At 41.2% G+C, this 22,172-nt stretch overlaps 1 long non-coding RNA gene across 1 annotated transcript; it reads left to right on the plus strand.

The window, feature by feature from the left end:
• Positions 1-210: 210 nt before the first annotated feature.
• On the plus strand, positions 211-2,171 carry LOC138445206 (uncharacterized). Its single transcript, XR_011258749.1, has 2 exons — positions 211-277; positions 1,622-2,171. It is a non-coding gene; the product is annotated as an uncharacterized lncRNA (long non-coding RNA).
• Positions 2,172-22,172: the final 20,001 nt, after the last annotated feature.

A 22,172-nucleotide genomic window follows, 5' to 3' on the forward strand; every position in this document is an offset into this window, starting at 1 on the left:
TAAAAACTTTAAAAATGGCCCACAGCAACAACAAAAAAGCTTTAAAGAAAAAACTACCCAATTTGGGCCTTGTCATATAATAACTGAACTGAACTGAACTGATACAAAAATCACCTAACAAATGTTAATTCCCTTTTCCTCTATTTTACTCCCTGGCCTTTGAGATTTCAGTCACTACGGAGGTGCCCCATTGAAAGTTCTCTCTTCCAGGGCTGCTGTGACCAGACAACCTTCATTGAGCAGAGGTGCTCTGGAGGGACTGTGAGCCAGTCCAGAGGTGAGCATTAGCTCTGACCAGCGGCTCCAAACAAGGTTACAATAGTGGGAGATGGTATTGTTCTCTACTGTAAGAGCGGAGAACCCAACACGCAAAAAAATCTTTACAGAAGACATTCCAGGAAACACAAAGTCATTAAAAACCTCTTAAATGCAAGAGGAAATAAGCTACCATAACCAAGATTTAGCTGAAACAGCAAACTGCAGAAGTAGAGATTTGGTATTGGAGATATTTGATACTGGAATATAAAATAAAGTTTTACTATGCTTAGAGTAAAATGAAAAGTATTGAGAATATAGAGCAAAGAGACTTACAAAATGACTGGGTGGGTAAAAAAAAGAATAAAACTTTTGGAAAATAAAGAAATATATAATTATTGAAATGAGAAACTCTACAGATAAAGGAGATTTGTGAACTGGAAGCTAAATAGATCTGAAGAAATTACTCAATTAAATTAGAGATAAACAAGATCAAAAGATATAAAAGGAAGGTCTCTAGTAAGAAGTTTTAACTATATTCAATCCAGAGTTTTAGAAAAAGAGAATAGCATAAAGGAAAGGAAGTATCCAAAAAGATACTCAAAATTTCCAAAATTGTAGAAAGACTCAAATTCTCAGATGTAGGAAACCCCCCAAAATTCCAAACCAGATAGTCTGAATGGAACTTTGGGGAGAAACCCAGACAGGGTGGACTTCAAATGGATTACACCTAAACATGAGACAGAAAACTTGGAGGGACAGTGAATGAACAAATGCACTCAGTTATGAAGAAAATGTTACTTTATTTCATGATCAAATATTAGATGAAAAGTCTCTTAGCAAAAAAGCCAATGAAATTCTAACTGCATATCCGCATGATTCTCATGTAAGTAACCGTCCATGGGCCTTTCACGAGAAAGTCCTGAAAAAAAGTTTTTAAGTTAATGACAGATTGACAAATTGGTAGAAATACAACTGGAGAAATCTGCCTTCCTAAAATCTAAATTTTCAGTGCTTATTCAAGAGAATAAAAAGTTGTGAAATTAGCTGTGAAGAATACTAAAAAATGAGCATTCCTACAGGACAGTGAGAATCATGAAACGGAGGGTCAGCAGATGAGGAAATATCAGGACTGAGGTCAATCAGATAGAAGGCTAAACACCTCCTCTAGCCATGCCCCTAAGGGTTCTAAGAATTCGCCCTGAGACCAGGCTGGAAGTTATTATAGATAGCACTGTGCACAGCGCTTACAGTTTGTAGTGAAGAATCATGCCCAAGCTAATTCAGAGTAATGTGTTTATACTTCTTATTCCATATGGTCTTCAGTAAGTTATCCTCAATTACTCCTCTTGTGATCTCTGTGCAGGGTTGTGCTAATGAACGTCTCTAGTACCAAAGTCTCGGAGAAGGCAATGGCACCCCACTCCAGTACTCTTGCCTGGAAAATCCCATGGACGGAGGAGCCTGGTGGGCTGCCGTCTATGGGGTCGCACACAGTCGGACACGACTGAAGCGACTTGGCAGCAGCAGCAGCAGCAGTACCAAAGTCTACATCTGATTGATCTCATTTGCTGTGTTAACCAGACCTTTGCTTTCCTGACGCTTTGACATCTGGAGAGCTTGCTGACCCTGGTGGGACTGCCCAGAGACAGCAAACAACTCACCTGTGAATGCACCTTTCCTAAGGAAACCAGCCAGAGCCCGTGCCCCTCAAGCACCTGCTTTATCAGGGTCTCACACTCTGGGCCACTATCCACCTGCCTTAATCACCCCAGGGTCAGGTGTCAACCAGAGACTGCCCCTATACCCCCAGGGTCTGCTGATATTATCCCAACTAGTGAATCCTAAACCAGTTCAGCTTGCCTCACCAGCTTCTTCTCACAGGAACTAAAATAAAGGCTCATGCCCACATTTTCCCCTGGCGCCCTCTGTCTCCTGATTTAACCTGGTTGCACTCCCACGTGACCCCTCATGACACGGCATGTCCTCTCCTCTCAGAGTCTATGAGTTTAACAAGCTCTCTCTTCCATGGCACGTGTCTCAATCTGTTGACCTTGCCATATCTGAATGATGATAGAACCTGTATTCTGTGAGTGATAATTACCCTTCTGGTACCCTAGGTGGGAAGACTAGGTCAGAAGCTCTCTTGACTAAATGTCACCTCAGCCACTTATGCCCTTCTCTGGATGTGCGATACACATTTCTATAGACCTTGACAGTAATCTTTCCACCCTGCCCATCGAAGAAAAACACGTGATCTGGCAAATGCGGTTATTCTGGCCCCTCAGGAAAGAATTCCTGTGGGTGGGTGAAGTGGATGAAATATAATTGTATTCAAGCTTCTTCTGTAGCCAGAGGAGGAGGCAAAGACAAAGGGTGCTTTGGGGCACAACCCCATCCAGGGCTGGCCAGTGAGTGGACGCATAAGAATGCGCCAGAGGGGAGGAAGGAACAAACGCAGTCAACAAACCAAAGTCAAAAGTTATACACAGACTACGGTGAAAATACTGAAGTAAAAGAAATATGAGGGTTTTCTTTTCTCTGCATCTTCTACAGCATTTATTGTTTGTAGATTTCCTGGTGATGGCCATTCTGGCTGGTGTGAGGTGATACCTCATTGTGGTTTTGATTTGCATTTCTCTAGTAACAAGTGATGTTGAGCATCTTTTCATGTGTTTATTCGTCATCTGGATGTCTTCTTTGGAGAAATATCTGTTTAGGTCTTCCGTCCATTTTTTGATTGGGTTGTTTGCTTTTCTAATATTGAGCTGCATGAGCTGCTTGTACATTTTGGTTTGCTTTGGGAAACCTCTTGCACTGTTGGTGGGAATGTGAATTGGTACAGTGACTATGGAGAACACTATACTGCTACTGCTGCTACTGCTAGGTTGCTTCAGTCGTGTCCGACTCTGTGCGACCCCATAGATGGCAGCTCACCAGGCTCCCCCTGTCCCTGTTTATATATATATATATATATAACAGAATATTACTCAACCATGAATAATATTAGTAATAATCTGAGTGGAATGAATTCAAGTCAGTTGAACTGAGATTGGTGAACCTGCTGCTGCTGCTGCTAAGTCGCTTCAGTCGTGTCCACCTCTGTGCGACCCCATAGACGGCAGCCCACCAGGCTCCCCAGTCCCTGGGATTCTCCGGGCAAAAACACTGGAGTGGGTTGCCGTTTCCTTCTCCAATGCATGAAGGTAAAAAGAGAAAGTGAAGTCGCTCAGTCATGTCTGACTCTCAGCGACCCCATGGACTGCAGCCTACCAGACTCCTCCGTCCATAGGATTTTCCAGGTAAGACTACTGGAGTGGGGTGCCGTTGCCTTCTCCGTTGGTGAACCTACATCCTGTTATACAGAGTGAAGTAAGTCAGAAAGAGAAAAACAGATATCATGTATTAATGCATATATTATGGAATTTGGAAAAACGGTACTGATAAACCTATTTTCAGGGTGGAAATAGAGACACAGACATTGAGAACAGACTTGTGGACTCGGCAGGGGAAGGAGATGGTTGGATGAATTGAGAGACCAATAGTAAAACATATACATTACCATATGTAAAATAGCTAGTGGGAAGTTGCTGTATAACTAAGGAGTTCAACCCAGTGCTCTGTGATGGGCTGTAGGGGAGGGATGGCGGGGGGGAGCGGATGGAGGTTCAAGAGGGAGGGGGTATATGTATACTTAGGGCTGAGTCACATTTTTGTACGGCAGAAACCGATACAACATTATAAAGCAGAAAAAAAGTGTTAGTTGTCGCTCAGTAGTGTCCAACTCTTTGCAACTCTGGGGACTGTAGCCCACCAGGCTCCTCTGTCCTTGGAATTTCCCAGGGAAGAATACTGGAGTGGGTAGCCATTCCCTTCTCCAGGGGATCTTCCAGACCCAGGGATCAAACCTGGGTCTCTGCATTGCAGGTAGATTCTTTACTGTCTGAGCCACCAGGGAAGCTCCTATAAAGCAATTATCCTCCAATTAAAAAAAAGAGAGAAATATAAACCATTCTAATGGGCAACATGGAGGCTTGAAGGATGGGACAGAAAAAAATTGTATGTCTTGGTGTGATAAATGTTTGATTTTCAATATTTCAGGAGACAAAGAGCCCAAGCTAGATTGGAAAATCCCACTGGCCCCCCCTCCTCCCTTGGCATCACAAAACCAGGATTCCTGCTTCCCTTCTAGACCCCAGGAGCCCCCAGGAGTCAAGAGATCAGAGGGAACAGAGAACAGTTTACCCATTTCTCCTCTGGGAGCCAGGAGAAACCTGCAGAAGTAGCAAGCTCTTCTCCATGAAATGAGACGGTTCTAAAAGCTGTCACAGTGGGGCTGGCCTGTTGCTGTTTCTGCAGGGAGCAGCAGGGCCTTGGTTTCCTCATCAGTCACCTCTGAGGCTTGTTGTTGGTTGAGAGAAGTCTGCAGAGCAGTGGGCACACAGCCAGATCCAGAGTGCTCACTAAGAGTTGTTAATATCGATCACTACTATCCATGGAACATTTCAGAGATGGAGCTGTAGCTTTAAGAGAAGCTGCCTAGCTATCTATGTTATACGTGGTGGGGTATATATGTCACTCCTAATCTCCCAGTTCGTCCCACCCTTTCTTCTTCCCCTGTGGCCACATGTTCATTCACTACGTCTATGTAATTATTCCTGCCCTGGAAATAGGTTCATTTGTACCATTTTTCTAGATTCCACGTATATGTGTTAATATGCAGTATTTGTTTTTCTCTTTCTGACTTACTTCACTCTATATGAAGACAGACTCTAGGCCCATCCATGTCTCTACAAATGACCCCATTGTGTTCCTTTTTATGGCTAAGTAACATTCCATTGTATGAATATATCAGGACTGCTGCTGAAGCTGAAGCTCTGATACTTTGGCCACCTGATGCAAAGAACTGACTCATTGGAAAAGACCCTGATGCTGGGAAAGGTAGAAGGGAGGAGGAGAAGGGGACGACAGAGGATGAGATGGTTGGACGGCATCCCCGACTCTACGGACATGAGTTTGAGCAAGCTCCAGGAGTTGCTGGATGGACAGGGAAGGCTGGTGTGCTGCAGTCCATGGGGTCACAGAGTCGGACACGACTGAGAGGCTGAAGTGAACTGAAGACTATATCACATCTTTATTCATTCATCTGTTGATGGACATTTACATTGCTTCTTTGTCTTGGCTATTGTATTAATTTATGCTATAAAGCACAAAGCTCAGCTTATTGCTCTGTGGTGACTTAGATGGGAGGGACAGAGGTCCAGAGGGAAGGAATATATGTATATGTACAGCTGATTCAGTTCACTGAACAGCAGAAACTAACACAACGTTATAAAACAATTATATTCCAATTAAGCATAAATAAACTAGAATAATCAAGCAGCTGTCTAACTCTCTGGGAGTGATTATTGGTAAATGGCTGGGTTGAGCCAAAACGCAGATCTGACTTCCCAGTCCATCCACCCATCACTATGGCACTTCCTCCTGAGCAGCAGAGACCATTTCCTTCGTGAGGCTGTGCTGAGACCTGAGGGACTCAGCCTTCTTACTCCCACCTTCCTTTGTTTCAGTGCTATGCTCACCAAGTAGCCTTCTGATCCTCCCCAGATCCTGGTGGAAAACGGGGTACTCCTGTGGCAGAAATGTAGGACGAGGGATTGTCCTGATCATGGATCTCTAGACTAATAAATTGACATTGTCACATAAAAGGATTTGCTTGGCTTTTTGTTTTTCATATCACTCGAGACTGATACTTCTGAGAGTGTTGGAAAAATTCAGTTCCTGACCCCCGGGAGCTGGTATGTAGATGTTGGCCATGGTGACCTTAATAAGGACACATCACACTACATCCACACTGTCCTCTGGCCTGGCCAGTCTTTCTACCTCATCCCTCTCAATCTGTCTCAGGCAGCATGGAATTCTTCTGACAAGGTCCCAATTTATTTTGCTTTCTATGTCATTCTATGACCTTAATGTGGGTCAGTGTTAATATTCTTCTCAACACTGAAATAATTTTCCATCTCAGCAGCTGTTCTTTTCACTCTGAAGAGAAGTTTTAAATGTGACCATTATTCCTGGCTTTTCACAACGTATAAACTTTCTCAGTATTATTCATAGGAAATGAAGGTTACACTTCTGAGTGAGGGCAAAAGGGAAGGAAGGCCGCTAGGGGAATCCTCCAGCTCTTGGGAAGAAACATGGATATTGAGTTAAATAATGTGATTTATTTGCTTTTTTCCAAGTGTGTGAGAATATTGGAAATTATTGTCTGTCATTGAAGGCCCCATGGTAACTAGGTTTTCTTGTGCATTTAATGATGAGATGCATTGGTAAAAAGAAGTAGCAGACCTGCTCAGTCTTCTTTCAGAGAAGGTTTTCTATTTTTTTTTAAGAGGAGAGAGGCATCCTTTGCAGTTAGCTCTAGCACTCTACATGGCAATGGTAGGCACTATATCATTGTATTCAGAAATCAAAAAGAAAAATCCTCCTGTGGATAAATGAAAAAAAAAAAAAAACCATGCTCACCTACCCTGTCATAAAAGTGATAATATACAGCTGTGCCCCTATCTAAATGAATTTAACAATCCAGAGCCTCCCCTGGTGGTTCAGTGCTTAGGACTCCAAGCTTTTGAGGTAAAGGTTGAGGGTTTGATCCCTGCTTAGGGAACTAAGATCCCACATGCTGTGTGGCATGGGCAAAAATAAAATAAAATAAAATTATACAATAAAAATTCTATCTTTTTGCAGATACATGGCGGGGGGGGGGGGTCATTATTTTTACTTTACAAAGTTAATTCTTCCCAGGATTCTTCCCAGATTCCTTTAAAGACTGGACGTTGGTTTATCTGAAATAACACAGAAAAAATACACTTAAGCATAACTTTTGATATAACTTGTTTCCTGTGTCCTGTACTTACATTCCAGCTGAGTGACACATTTTCTTGTTCCTAAATCTGGTTCATGCCTCTGGGCCTTTGCGCAGGCTGATCCCTTCACCTGGAATGCCCTCCCCCACACTCTACCAATATGTTGGCCACCTGATTCAAAGAGCTGACTCACTGGAAAAGACCCTGATGCTGGGAAAGATTGAGGGCAGGAGGAGAAGGGGCGCCACAGAGGATGAGATGGTTGGATGGCATCATTGACTCAATGGACATGAGCTTGAGCAAATTCCAGGAGACAGTGAAGGACAGGGAAGCCCGGTGTGCTGCAGCCCATGAGGTCTCAAAGAATCAAATACAACTGAGCAACTGAGCAACAACAACATTCTACCTGTTGGAATTCTGTTAGAATTTCCAAGCCTTTTCAAACTTTTGTACCTACATGGCACTTATATTGGTCTTTCCCTCATATCTTCTCACAGTTTCTGTTTGTGTTCACTGTGAATATATTTTCTGCCTCCTAATGATAAGCTCCATGAGTAAAAGGAAAATGACTCTTTGCACTTCTCAGGGCTATGGGACTAGTTCCTTGCCTTGCATAGAACATTCTCACATTTCCCCCCAGGTATTACTCAGAGCAGAGGAGTATGTGCCTCCATATTGCTTTAGGATAAAATTTCTTTGAAGCTGTGCTTTATCTTAAAAACTCAAGTAAATTTTACATTCAAATATATCAGTAATATTAGTAATTTTCACGAAAAAATGTTTAAACTGACTCCTGTGTAAAATTTAGACTCTAGAAACTGCCTTGCAGTTTTTGCTTTTTAGCTAGTTAGACTTTCCAGCATGTGGCCCTTGGGATATACATTTCTCAGATAAAAAGGGTACAAGTAGAAGTTTAAAATGTTTATTGAATTGAACTAAACAAGTATAACATAATGGAAAGGAGGTGTTTGTTCAAAATGCCAAATAATTGAAAAAATACAGTCAATACTGATAAAGGCCACTTGTCATATGGAAGCCTAGCATAATTTTTCAGAGAATTATTTAAAATAGCAAAAGAGGGACTTCCTTGGCAGTCCAGTGATTATCCATTGCAGGGGGACAGATTCAATCCCTGGTCAGGGAACTAAGATCCCACATGCCACATGACACAGCCAAAAATAAACCTAAAAAATAAATAAAATAGAAAAAGACCCGCAAAATGCTTTGTATTCACATTTGCTGATGTTTTCTCCTTCAGGTCAACTTGTGAAGTGATTAACATCCAGTTCTTCTGAAAACCCACAAACACAGACCATCCTGCAATTTCTCTTTGTCAGTTATTTTAGCCTATGAACTTCTGAATCCATGTTCATTTTAAGATTATATTAAAATAAAAGCTGACCAGACTGTATAAGTAACTGACAGGCATGCACACTAAATCACTTTAGTCATGTCCAACCCTTTGTGACCCCATTGGCTGTAGACCGTCAGACTCTTCTGTCCCTGGGATTCTCCAGACAAGAATACTGGAGTGGGTAGCCATTCCCTTCTCCAGTGGATCTTCTTACCTAGGGGTTGAATTTGCATCTCTTATGTCTCCTGCATTGGTAGGAGTGCCATTTGGTAAACCCAAGTTACTGACACTTAAACTTAATACTTTATCTAGCTGCTCAGGAAGTAAGATTCAGTTTTAATGGGCATGCCTCATAGAAATGTCTAAAATGACCTGGGAAAATACCATATTAACAAAAAGCCTTAGGTTAGAAATAAATTGCCGAATTTGAGCATATGAATAAATAAAACACCTCTAACTCTTACCCTTTCCTGAAATGGATCCTAATGCTCAGGATTAGAGAAACCACTCCCCAAACAACATTCTGATGGCCCCAAAGATGCTAAACACCTCCCAAAGTAAATGTTTCTAAGATGACATAATAACAATGGGATCAGGCGTAATAAAGAATTCACTGGACTCTGGGAAAACGTGTTCAGGCAAGAACAAGATGTTCTTCATTGTAACCTCCAACTCCAGTCACATCCATAATGGTAAAGGGCATTGTTAACCAAGCAAGGCCACCTGAGCGCAGAGGTGACCGGTTCCCTTTGCATTTTCTATATTCCCTAACAAGATCCTTACTAATATCTGCTGAATGAAAAGTGAAGTCGTCCCGCACAGACCACATCATGATGGAATTATCTTTCCCTGTAGTCATGCCTCCCTCTCTAGGTCTTAAACTCCTCTTCTAATCTAGCATAGTGGACTTGGGCCATCTGTGAAAAGAGTGCTTTTCCAGTTTCCTCTCCTTGAATATTTGCTTATCTTTCTCCTTCCTAGCCTGCTTACAAACCCAGCAAAGACAAGATTTTTCTCTAGTCTGGCTTTGACGATGGAATGAAATGCCAGGCATCCACTGCTCCTTTCTTAATGCTTATCAAGCTGCCCTGTTCCTGGGGTCTCTGAAACAGCCAGTCTGTCATTTATGGCTTGGCTGTCTTTCCAGCGCTGCCCTTATTTTGAGCATCTTCCGTTGCACTTGCCTGAAATCGCACATAAGCAGTAAAATCCCTGAACTGTGGAGGGTCTGCTGCCTGCTGCTCCCTCAAGGCAAACAGCCTCTGCAGGGGCAACCCATCACGGATACGATGATATTTCAGTCACCCTGTGACTGTGCATGCAGGTTTAATCAACTTCGATGCAGACGTAATTCACAGTGGATCCCTTTTGTTTCACTTATCATCAGAATGAATACATACAGGAAGCTCATCTGGCCCCCAGCATTCCTCATCGGCTGCCATATTAAACATTGATTTTATAGTCCCAGGTCAGAAATGATGAAATCAATATCTAACATGGTAAATTGTATTTGTTATCCCTTTTTGTTCAGATTCCCTGACAAACTTTAAACATTTGACACTGCATTCATTTTACAGATTAAATGTGTGAGCTTATAGATTTACATGTCAGTAAAGGTTAAGAGTTAATTGCACAAAATCCTATGTTAAATTTTAGAGTGAGAGTTATTATTAAATACACAATGATATATTGCATTATTTTATCACTATGATCCAGTAATTTATTCATCAGTTAATTTGCTGGTTATTCTTTTAACATATATGAATGCAATGTTTGGTATTTTTTCAGAGAGCTTGAAAATAAAAGGTTAGGTATTTTACATATGAAAGGATTCTCAAACTGTGAAACTGTCATATCTGGAATTACTTTTTGTATTTCATTTAATTTATTCATCCGCAAAATGTTAGGCACTCGCTGTGCTGTGCTGAGAAATGTGGATTCACAGACAACCAAGAACTAGCTCCCACTCTCTAGCAACTCACAGTTTAGAGGGAGGGATGCAGGCACAGCAAAGAAGAAACTGGTAAAGAAGTCACAGAAAGGTGATGTCATCCATGACTATCTCATCTCATAGGTGGTCTCCTGCCCCATGGCTCCACAGAGGGGCAGAGGACGCAAAAATCAGAGAGAAGAGAAATATCAACTCTGAAGCAGTTTGAGATGTTCAGGAATGCTGAAAAGTTATGGGACAGGGGTAATAAGCAAAGAGACAAGAAAAATGTAAGGAGGAGCCAAGGTGTGGAATGCTATGGGGCTTAGATTTTGTCCTTGAGTCATGGGAAAGTGCTGGGTAATATTTATGTTAAATAATTGTATGCTGCATCAAAAGTTTTTACCCTATACCATAGTTAATTGTATTACTGAATGCAGTTTATTTTATGGTAAAGTTGATAATAGTAATGACAAGTTAGGTATGACGGACCTCTTTGATTTCCACAGGACTTCCTTTGGCCTTGGGCCTTACTACACACACCACCATTTCTTTGTGTATGTATTTATATTGCACTGGGTCTTTGCTGCTGCACGTGGGCTTTCTCCAGGTGTGGAAAGCAGGGGCTCTGCTTCGTTGCAGCGGTCAGTCTTCTCCCGGTGCTGGCTTCTCCTCTTGCAGAGCACAGGCTCGGTTACATGGGCTTCAGTAGCTGCAGCGTGGGCTCAGTAGTTGCAGCACATGGGCTTAGCTGCTCCAGGGCATGAGGAATCTTCTTGGACCGGGGACTGAACCCATGGCCCCTGCATTGGCAGGCAGATTCTTATCCACTGCATTATCAAGGAAGCTGACACATCATTATTTTTTTTGAGAGTGTTTTGAGTGCTATTTTAGACTCAGAAGACTTGAGTCCAGTCATCATTCAAAGCTTTGTAACCCTGTGAGCTTGTGTAAGCCACTTGATTTCACTAAGATCTGGTTTCCTTATTTAATAAATAGGAGTGATACCATACTCCCCAACTATCCCAATCTCACAGGACTGCAATGAGAATCAGGTTAAATAATGGACGTGAATCATTATTAAGATGGTGGAATGTGACACGTGAGAAAGGTTTTATCATTAACGTTATAACCATCATTATTGGCAGACTACCGTCCATGGGGTGGCAAAGAGTTGGACACTACTGAATGACTGAGCATACACTCACACTTATTGTTTTATTATTGCTGTTTAAAATCTGAGACAGTTCTGAATGACTTAGTAATTTGTCATCAAAAACAGTCTTCTTTTCTGGAGCACGAAGTATGTAGGTAGTTGCTATTTTACATACATGTAGTAGAAATTCCTGAATTAAGTATCAGTTCTTTGAGAACTGACAAAACAGTCTCTATGCTAATTGACTGAAACGAGTTAAAATTTAAAGGCTCATAACCTCTGATGTGAATGGTGCCCCTGGAATTGTGCAGTGCACTCCCTGCTCAACCTTTATCAGTACAGAAACTTGATAAGAGAACGAAGAGAAAATAATGGAAAAACGTGTTGAAGAGATTTGAATGGGGAATTTTCCAGCGTTGGAGGACACGATTTATTAACCCGCACAGAAGCGACTTAGCAGCAGCAGCAACAGCAGCACATTCAGAGTACCGAGTGTGAGAAAGATCAATACACCGTTCCAGCTCTGCCACCAAGTGACTGCAGACCCTGATCAAGATGCTTTAACCCTAGGTGTGCTGGTTTCCTCATCTATAACACAAAAATATTAACAATGCTTACCTCAGAGGGTTGCTGAGAAGTGCAAGTTCCTATTTGTGCTTAGCACACTGGTACAGAGCAGGCAGTTAAAGAGTGTTAGCCATTATGACAAAGAAATCACGATTAGACTGAGAGCGTATTTGTCACAGGCAGCAAAGAATGACAGAGGGCAATGCACTAATATCTTCCAAGTACGAAAGGGACAGTAACCATCAACCTAGAATTTTGTTAAACTTAGGTAAATTATTATTCAAGAATGAGATTCAAAAATAGGCATTTTCAGACCAAAGCTAAGTATTTCTTAACCCATATCCCCACTAAAGGATTCTTAAAGAATGCACTATTCAAAAAGAAATGAATTCCTAAGTCTTGAATTACAAGAAACAAAATTCATCGCAAAAAGAGATTAAAGTAAGTCTTAAATTAGCTACTGAAAATACAGCTTGTACTATTTTTGTGTGTCAAAAAATTTAAAGATAAAAATAACAGGAAGGAAGGAGTTTTTCACTGAACAGCTGAATCATGCTGTGGCTTGTATCCTATTCAGGGAAATAAATGAAATACTGAAAAACACTAAGTACTGTTTGAAAAATATATAGTTAAATATTTATATTTAAAAATTAAAGGTAATTTGTCATGCATAAAATACAAGCCATGGCTTCCAAACTGAAAGAGGGAAAACGAAAGAAAATAAAAATAAAGATAAACAAAAAAATGTGAAGTAAGATGGTCGAAACAAGACATTATTGTTGGCAATAGCATCAGTCAGGAAACAGCATTACCAAGAGGAGAATGGATAAATAAATGCTTTTATCAGTCACTGCTCAATGGCTAACAATAGAGTTGGTCACACTGAAACAGCAGGTATCAATCTCAGGCTAAACTGAAGGGGAAAGCAAGTTGCTAACCATATATCGAGTATGAAAACATTTACCTGAATTTCTAAAGTATAAAAACTTGGGAGGGAAAGAAGAGAGGAGAACAAAAATTGACTAACAATTTTGTCTACAGTTAACGTTTCTATGTGTTAGTGATTTTTGCCACAATTTTTCAGGCTTTTATTTTTATGAAAGCTTAAATAGTTTTGTAACATCTCATGTGCCTATTTGACAGTAAGAAGAAGATATTTTAATAATCCCCAAATATTTGGAAATTTAGTACACAATTCTAAATAATAATACATGAGACAAAGAAGAAACTTCAAAGTTCTATAATATTTTGAACTGAATGGAGATCAAAATTTCTGACGGTAACTAAAGCAGTGCTTCGTTGCTGTTGTTTAGTTGCTAAATAGTATGCCACTCTTTGAGACCCCCATGGACTGCAGCCCACCAGGCTCCTCTGTCCATGGGATTTCCTAAGCAAAAATATTGGAGTGGGTTGCCATTTCAAACGACAAGTTTCATTTCAAAGATACAATGTTCATACAGAAAAATCAATTGTATTTTTATGTACTAGTAATATTAAGAAATTATCCTTTCAAAAAAATCCTGATACTTAAGTATAAATTCTTATGCTTAAAAATATGCTGTTTCTCCATACTGAAAATTATAAAACCCTGATGAATAAAATCAAAGAAGAACTAGACAGTTAGAGACATATGCCATGTTAACGGAAAGCCCAATACCATCAAGAAGTCAATTCTTGCCAAATCTATAGATACAAGAAAATCCAAATAGAAACACTGACAGAATATTCTTTAGTTAGCAAAAATCTGATTCTAAAATTTATATAGAAAGGCAAAGAACCTGGAATAGCCAAAATAATTTTGTCAAAGCAGAACAGGTTGGAGAATGAATGATACCTGATTTCAAGATTTTTTTCCTATAAAGCTACGGTAATTAAGATAGTGTGATAGATGTGTAGTTCCAAGAAACAGAAAGTCCAGAAACAGACTCACTCAAATATAGTCAACTGGCTTTTTAACAATAATGCAAAGGCAATTAAACAGAGAAAGAATAGTTGTCCAGCCATAAACAAAGAAATGGACACCAAACAGGTTATGATTCTAAATATAAAATATGAAATTGTAAGACGTTCCGAAGAAAAGATGGGAGAAAAGCTCTGCGACCTTGAACTGAAGAAAGAAATCTTAGATATGACTCCAAAAGCATGACGACAACAAAATGATCAGACTTCATCAAATTTTAAAACTTGCTCTGCGAAAGACACTGTCAAGAGACTGCAAAGAAACAGACTGAGAGAAAACATTTACAAATCCCATAGGAGGAAGAACTTGTATTTCAAATATAAGAAAAAATATTAAAGCTCAACAATAACAAGAAAGCAAAAAACCCAATTTAAAAATAGGCAGAAGATTTGGATAAACTCTCTACCAAAGAAGATAGATGACTAGCACCTAAAAAGATACTCAGCATCATTACTCAACAGGGAAATTCAGGTTAAAAGCGTAAGATACTATTACACTCAGATATTAGAATGGCAAAAAAAAGAAAACAGCTAGCAGTATCAAGTGTTAGGGAAGACAAGGAGCAGATAGAATCATCATGTATTGTGGGAGGGTGTGCAAAATAGAATATCCTCTCTAGAAAATGGTTCGGAAGTTTTAAAATAAAAGCTAAACATACAAAAACCAAACCACCTTGCAATCTCACACTTGGATATTGTACCCCAGAGAAACTAAACAAGTTCATACAAAAACATGTATGCTATGCAAAAGTTGATAGTAGTTTTATTCATAATTACCAAAAACTGGAAACCATCCAGGTGTCTTTTGATTGTTGAATGGATAAATACACTATGGTACATTCACACAATGGAATATTACTCAGCAATCAAAATGAATAAACAGGTAACATGATGGCGAAATCTTGAAAGCAATATGTTAAGTTGGTATCGGTTTAGTCACTAAGTCGTGTCCAACTCTTGGACCCCATAAACTGTAGTTCTTCAGGCTTCTCTGTCCATGGGATTCTCCAGGCAAGAATACTGGAGTGGGTCGCCATTTCCTTCTCCAGGGGATCTTTCCAACCCAGGGATCGAACCTGGGTCTCCTACATTGCAGGTGGATTCTGTACTGAGTGACCCACCAGGGAAGCCCTATGAGAAGTTAGGAGTCAGCAAACCATTTGGTCTGCCAACTCCAGCCACACCTAGTCATTGATGTATTGTCTGTGGCTGCTTACATGCTACTATATCACTTAAATACTTGCAATAGAGACCATATGGCTCACAAAACTATTTCCTACCTGGCCTTTTACAGAACAAGTTTGCCAATTCCTGTGCTAAGTGAGGGAAACCAAACACAAAGGACTACATATTCTATGCTTCCATTTATATAACATTCTGGAAAAGGCAAAATTATTAGAATGCAGAACAGATTGCTGATTCCTAGGGGCTGGGCTTGGGTACAGGGAGTGACCATATAGGATGAGCTTACGGACATTTTGGAGCCTGATGGAATTGTTCTGTGTTTTGTTACAGTGGTTGTTACATGACTCTAGGCATGTGCCAAAGCTAAGTTAAGTGAAATAATTGCACATCAAAAAAAAAAAAAAGTGAGTTTTCCTGTATGTAAACTAAAACCTAAATTTAAAAAACAGGGCAAAAATGAATGCTGTAAAAATGGCTCATGTATGAGTCTGGACTTTGGGGTTGCACGTCGCAAAAACAAATGATTCTATTTTTGTTTTTTAAACTTTTTGGTTGCACAGCATGTAGGACCATAGTTTGCCCACCAGGGATGGAACCTACGCCTGTCTGCATGGAAGCACGCACTGAACCACTGAGCCGCTGAACAGCCGGGGACGTCCAGAAGCAAAGGATTTTTAAGCAAAACAAAAAAAGAGAGAGCTGATTGACTGCTCAGGTAGTCCGGATGAGCTCCTGTGGTAGATGACGGACCTGGCGGCAGGGCTTCAGGAACCGGAGCTAAGAGACAGACCTGGAGGTCACTGGGGCCATTCTTTCTCCGCATCTGGCTTTGGGTCGTCCTCTCATGGTTGTTCTCTCCTACTGATCGCCTGTGGCAGGGGAACCTGTCCCCTGGCAGTCCTAATTTAGCAGAGAGAAATCACTTTTTCCCTCTGTGTGTTGGTTTATTTTTTTATTTTTAAATTACTTGTTATTTATTTAGCTTTTTTGCGGCTGTACCGGGTCTTCGTTGTTGTGCCGGCTTTTCTCTAGTTGCAGCGAGCAGGGGCTACTCTTCTTTGAGGGGCGAGGGCTTCACATTGCAGTGGCTTCTCTTTTTGTGGAGCACAGGCTCTAGGGCGCATGTGCTTCAGTGCTTACGGCTCCCATGCTCTAGACGCCTCCTGTATTAGCAGGTGGATTCTTTACCACTGAGCCATTAGCCATCTCCTCTGTGTGTTTCTTTATCAACTCCAAGGAAGGAGTTGCCCTGCATGGACAAGGACACATTTTGATCAATATAGTTGCCAAAGTAGAAAATGCATGAGGATTAATTAGCTCATCCTAGCCCTGTGTTTTGAGAAGAATGGGATTGGCAAATTTGTTGAGAAGACAAAATCCAGTCGCGGGCTCAGTCAACTTCATTAACCATACATTAGTAAGACTCACACAACCAGTATTTTCTTTTTGCGGCTGCTGCTATGTCGCGTCAGTCGTGCCCAATTCTGTGCGACCCCACAGACGGCAGCCCACCAGGCTCCCCCGTCCCTGGGATTCTCCAGGCAAGAATACTGGAGTGGGCTGCCAGTTCCTTCTCCAATGCATGCATGCATGCTAAGTTGCTTCAGTCGTGCCCGACTCTGTGCGACCCTGTGGACAGCAGCCCACCAGGCTCTTCGTCCACAGGAATTCTCTTTCTAGTGAGCGTCTAGAGTTTCACAGCTGTTTTTCTTACAATGGGCATACACTACAGGCATTTCGAAAAGGTTTTTAGGCACCCGACCCAAGCGGTCTGGGACTTACAGGACAGGAAGCCAAACTTAATTACTTGGGAAAATATTTATTTCAGGTCCCAGTGTATTTTATTGAAGTATTGACATTTTAAAGAATGATAAAAAGGAAATTTCCTAATGCTTGTAGTGTGGCCCAATTAAATAACCTTATTGTATAGATGGAGACCATACTGTGGCCATTATGATTAAGCTTTTTTCCTTTGAAGTGTCAGTCTGTAAACATTTTTGGACTTTTTAAAAAATCAGATCTAGATAGCCTCTCGTTAAAAGATAAAAGATGTATGATTTTAAAAGTTTTCTCAGGAAGCCATCAATTATTTTGACTGAATTCATCTTAGCAACTTTCCTGCCTCTGTGTCAGTGAACCAGAACTAATATTCTCTGTAAATGGAGAACAGAGGTTCAAAAACCTTTGTCCTTACGTGCAGTGTATATTGTAAAGAAGTCACTAAGCAAAGTACAAACCACCCTTCCAAAGTGAGAGACACAAGCTTCGTGATTTTGTTTTTCTTTTTCCCTTTCTGCAAAGTTACTCCAAAGGCTGTACCTGAACGGCTTTGTTACACAGAGAAAGGTCAAGTACACACTGATCTCAAGACCCTAAATCGCCAACCGGTAACAGGAAGAAAAACAAACAAAAGCCGGCTTCCGTTTGCCCAGCCTTCTGGCTCATCCTCCAAGGAACACAGCCTCACTGAACATGTTCCGTCAATCCTGCCCCGATGACTTCTCCCCAGGAGGGAACCACACAGATAATTTGCCCTCAAACTCTCATTCTTGCAGCCTGGAGAAGCAAACGCAAATAAGAAACCAGAAGATGACTTGCCTGAGAGCGGCTCTGAACAATTGCAGAGAGGATTTTTGTAAGATGGTCTCAAAATAAACTTAATGTAATAAATACACATCTTTGCAAAATAACTGGCTATGCGTTTCAGAACCATTTTTGTCTTTCTCAGCTGGGGAATAAAAACAAAGTATCCATTACCGACAGATCCTGTCAGTATTGCAGCAGCTGCAAAGAAGTGAATTTGTCTGGTTTTTTTCTCCGGTGCATTAAAGGGGTATGATCACATATTTTAAATGTTTTTACTGTTCTATTTTGTGGAAAATTCTGAAAGAGATGGGAATACCAGACCACCTGAACTGCCTCCTGAGAAATCTGTATTCAGGTCAAGAAGCAACAGTTAGAACTGGACATGGAACAACAGCCTGGTTCCAGATTGGGAAAGGAGTACATCAAGGCTGTATATTGTGACTCTTGTGGTGACCCAAGGACAAATGAGCAGGTAAAACCGAGGAGGGTCTTGGAGTGCAGATATGGAAAAACCAGACCCTTATCATCCTTCCCTCCCGCATGTTGTAACTATTAATGGATTTCAGGTCCTCCTGACAGAATGTGGTCCACTGGAGAAGGGAATGGCAAACCACTTCAGTATTCTTTCCTTGAGAACCCCATGAACAGTATGAAAAGGCAAAATAATAGGATACTGAATGAGGAACTCCCCAGGTCAGTAGGTGCCCAATATGCTACTAGAGATCAGTGGAGAAATAACTCCAGAAAGAATGAAGGGATGGAGCCAAAGCAAAAACAATACCCAGATGTCAATGTGACTGGTGATAGAAACAAAGTCCGATGCTGTAAAGAGCAATATTGCATAGGAACCTGGGATGTCAGGTCCATGAATCAAGGCAGATTGGAAGTGGTCAAACAAGAGATGGCAAGAGTGAATGTCGAAATTCTAGAAATCAGCGAACTAAAATGGACTGGAATGGGTGAATTTAACTCAGATGACCATTATATCTACTACTGAGGGCAGGAATCCCTCAGAAGAAATGGAGTAGCCATCACGGTCAACAAAAGAGTCTGAAATGCAGTACTTGGATGCAATCTCAAAAACGACAGGATGATCTCTGTTCATTTCCAAGGCAAACCATTCATTATCACCGTAATCCAAGTCTATGCCCCAATCAGTAATGCTGAAGAAGCTGAAGTTGAATGTTTCTATGAAGACCTACAAGACCTTCTAGAACTAACACCCAAAAAAGATGTCCTTTTCATTATAGGGGACTGGAATGCAAAAGTAGGAAGTCAAGAAACACCTGGAGTAACAGGCAAATTTGGCCTTGGAATGCGAAATGAAGCAGGGCAAAGACTAATAAAGTTTTGCCAAGAAAATGCACTGGTCATAGCAAACACCCTCTTCCAACAACACAAGAGAACTCTACACATGGACATCACCAGATGGTCAACACCGAAATCAGATTGATTATATTCTATACAGCCAAAGATGGAGAAGCTCTATACAGTTGGCAAAAACAAGGCCAGGAGCTGACTGTGGCTCAGATCATGAACTCCTTCTTGCCAAATTCAGACTTAAATGGAATAAAGTAAGGAAAATCACTAGACCATTCAGGTATGACCTAAATCAAATCCCTGATGATTATACATTGGAAGTGAGAAATAGATTTAAGGGCCTAGATCTGATAGATAGAGTGCCTGATGAACTATGGAATGAGGTTTGTGACATTGTACAGGAGACAGAGATCAAGACCCTCCCCGTGGAAAAGAAATGCAAAAAAAGCAAAATGGCTGTCTGGGGAGGCCTTACAAATAGCTGTGAAAAGAAGAGAAGCGAAAAGCAAAGAAGAAAAGGAAAGATATAAGCATCTGACTGCAGAGTTCCAAAGAATAGCAAGAAGAGATAAGAAAGCCTTCTTCAGCGATCAATGCAAAAAAATAGAGGGAAACAACAGAATGGGAAAGACTAGAGATCTCTTCAAGAAAATTAGAGATATCAAGGGAATGTTTCCTGCAAAGATGGGCTCGATAAAGGACTGAAATGGTATGGACCTAACAGAAGCAGAAGATATTAAGAAGAGGTAGCAAGAGTACACAGAAGAACTGTACAAAAAAGATCTTCAGGACAGATAATCACAATGGTGTGATCACTCATCTAGAGCCAGACATCCTGGAATGTGAAGTCAAGTGGGCCTTGGAAAGCATCGCTACGAACAAAACTAGTAGAGGTGATGGAATTCCAGTGGAGCTATTTCAAATCCTGAAAGATGATGCTGTGAAAGTGCTGCACTCAATATGCCAACAAATTTGGAAAACTCAGCAGTGGCCACAGGACTGGAAAAGGTCAGTTTTCATTCCAATTCCAAAGGCAATGCCAAAGAATGCTCAAACTACCGCACAATTGCACTCATCTCACACACTAGTGAAGTAATGCTCAAAATTCTCCAAGCCAGGCTTCAACAATATGTGAACCATGAACTTCCAGATGTTCAAGCTGGTTTTAGAAAAGACAGAGGAACCAGAGATCAAATTGCCAACATCTGCTGGATCATGGAAAAAGCAAGAGAGTTCCAGAAAAACATCTATTACTGCTTTATTGGCTATGCCAAAGCCTTTGACTGTGTGGATCACAATAAACTGTGGAAAATTCTGAAAGAGATGGGAACACCAGACCACCTGACCTGCCTCTTGAGAAATCTGTATGCAGGCCAGTAAGCAACAGTTAGACCTGGACATGGAACAACAGACTGGTTCCAAATAGAAAAAGGAGTATGTCAAGGCTGTATATTGTTCCCCTGCTTATTTAACTTCTATGCAGAGTACATCATGAGAAACGCTGGACTGGAAGAAACACAAGCTGGAATCAAGATTGCCGGGAGAAATATCAATCACCTCAGATATGCAGATGACACCACCCTTATGGCAGAAAGTGAAGAGGAACTCAAAAGCCTCTTGATGAAAGTGAAAGAGGAGAGTGAAAAAGTTGGCTTAAAGCTCAACATTCAGAAAATGAAGATCATGGCCTCTGGTCCCATCACTTCATGGGAAATAGATGGGGAAACAGTGGAAACAGTGTCAGACTTGATTTTTCTGGGCTCCAAAATCACTGCAGATGGTGATTGCAGCCATGAAATTAAAAGACGCTTACTCCTTGGAAGAAAAGTTATGACCAACCTAGATAGCATATTCAAAAGCAGAGACATTACTTTGCCAACAAAGTTCCGTCTAGTCAAGGCTATGGTTTTTCCTGTGGTCATGTATGGATGTGAGAGTTGGACTGTGAAGAAGGCTGAGTGCCGAAGAATTGATGCTTTTGAAGTGTGGTGTTGGAGAAGACTCTTGAGAGTCCCTTGGACTGCAAGGATATCCAACCAGTCCATTCTGAAGGAGATCAGCCCTGGGATTTCTTTGAAAGGAATGATGCTGAAGCTGAAACTCCAGTACTTTGACTACCTCATGTGAAGAGCTGACTCATTGGAAAAGACTCTGATGCTGGGAGGGATTGGGGGCAGGAGGAGAAGGGAGCGACCGAGGATGAGATGGCTGGATGGCATCACTGACTCAATGGACGTGAGTGTGTGAACTCCGGGAGATGGTGATGGACAGGGAGGCCTGGCGTGCTGCATTTCATGGGGTCGCAAAGAGTCGTACATGACTGAGCAACTGAACTGAACTGAACTGAACAGTATAACCTGTCTCCCCTCCTACCCTATATATAGGGAGAAGGTATTTGCCTTGCTCTCCCCACCCACCCACCCAGTATTTGTGCCTCATTCAATCAGCAAATGACATGCAAGACCTCTTTTCCACTCCTTGTACCCTGGGTATAATAGTGGACTAAAGTCCTGTGTTCAACGTCAGTTCTCCCTTGAGCTGGCCCACTGTTATAACAGCATCTCCCACTCTAATAAACTTAATTTCCCTCTCATTCTGTCTCATGTCTGGAAATTCTTTTCTAACCTGCGCCTGGACCATGACAACCCTGCTTATTTAATTTATGTGCAGAGTGCATCATGTTAAATGCCGGGCTGGATGAAGCACAAACTGGAATCAAGATTGCTGGGAGAAACATCAATAATCTCAGATATGCAGATGACACCACCCTTATGGCAGAAACCGAAGAAGAACTAAAGAGCCTCTTGATGAAATTGAAAGAGGAGAGTGAAAAAGTTGGCTTAAAACTCAACATTCAGAAAACTAAGATCAAGGCATCTGGTCCCATCACTTCATGGCAAATAGATGGGGAAACAGTGAGAGACTTTATTTTTGGGGGCTCCAAAATCACTGCAGATGATGACTGCAGCCTTGAAATTAAAAGACGCTTGCTCC

The sequence above is a fragment of the Ovis canadensis genome, chromosome 8 (assembly GCF_042477335.2).
Source record: "Ovis canadensis isolate MfBH-ARS-UI-01 breed Bighorn chromosome 8, ARS-UI_OviCan_v2, whole genome shotgun sequence".
NCBI lineage: Eukaryota > Metazoa > Chordata > Mammalia > Artiodactyla > Bovidae > Ovis > Ovis canadensis.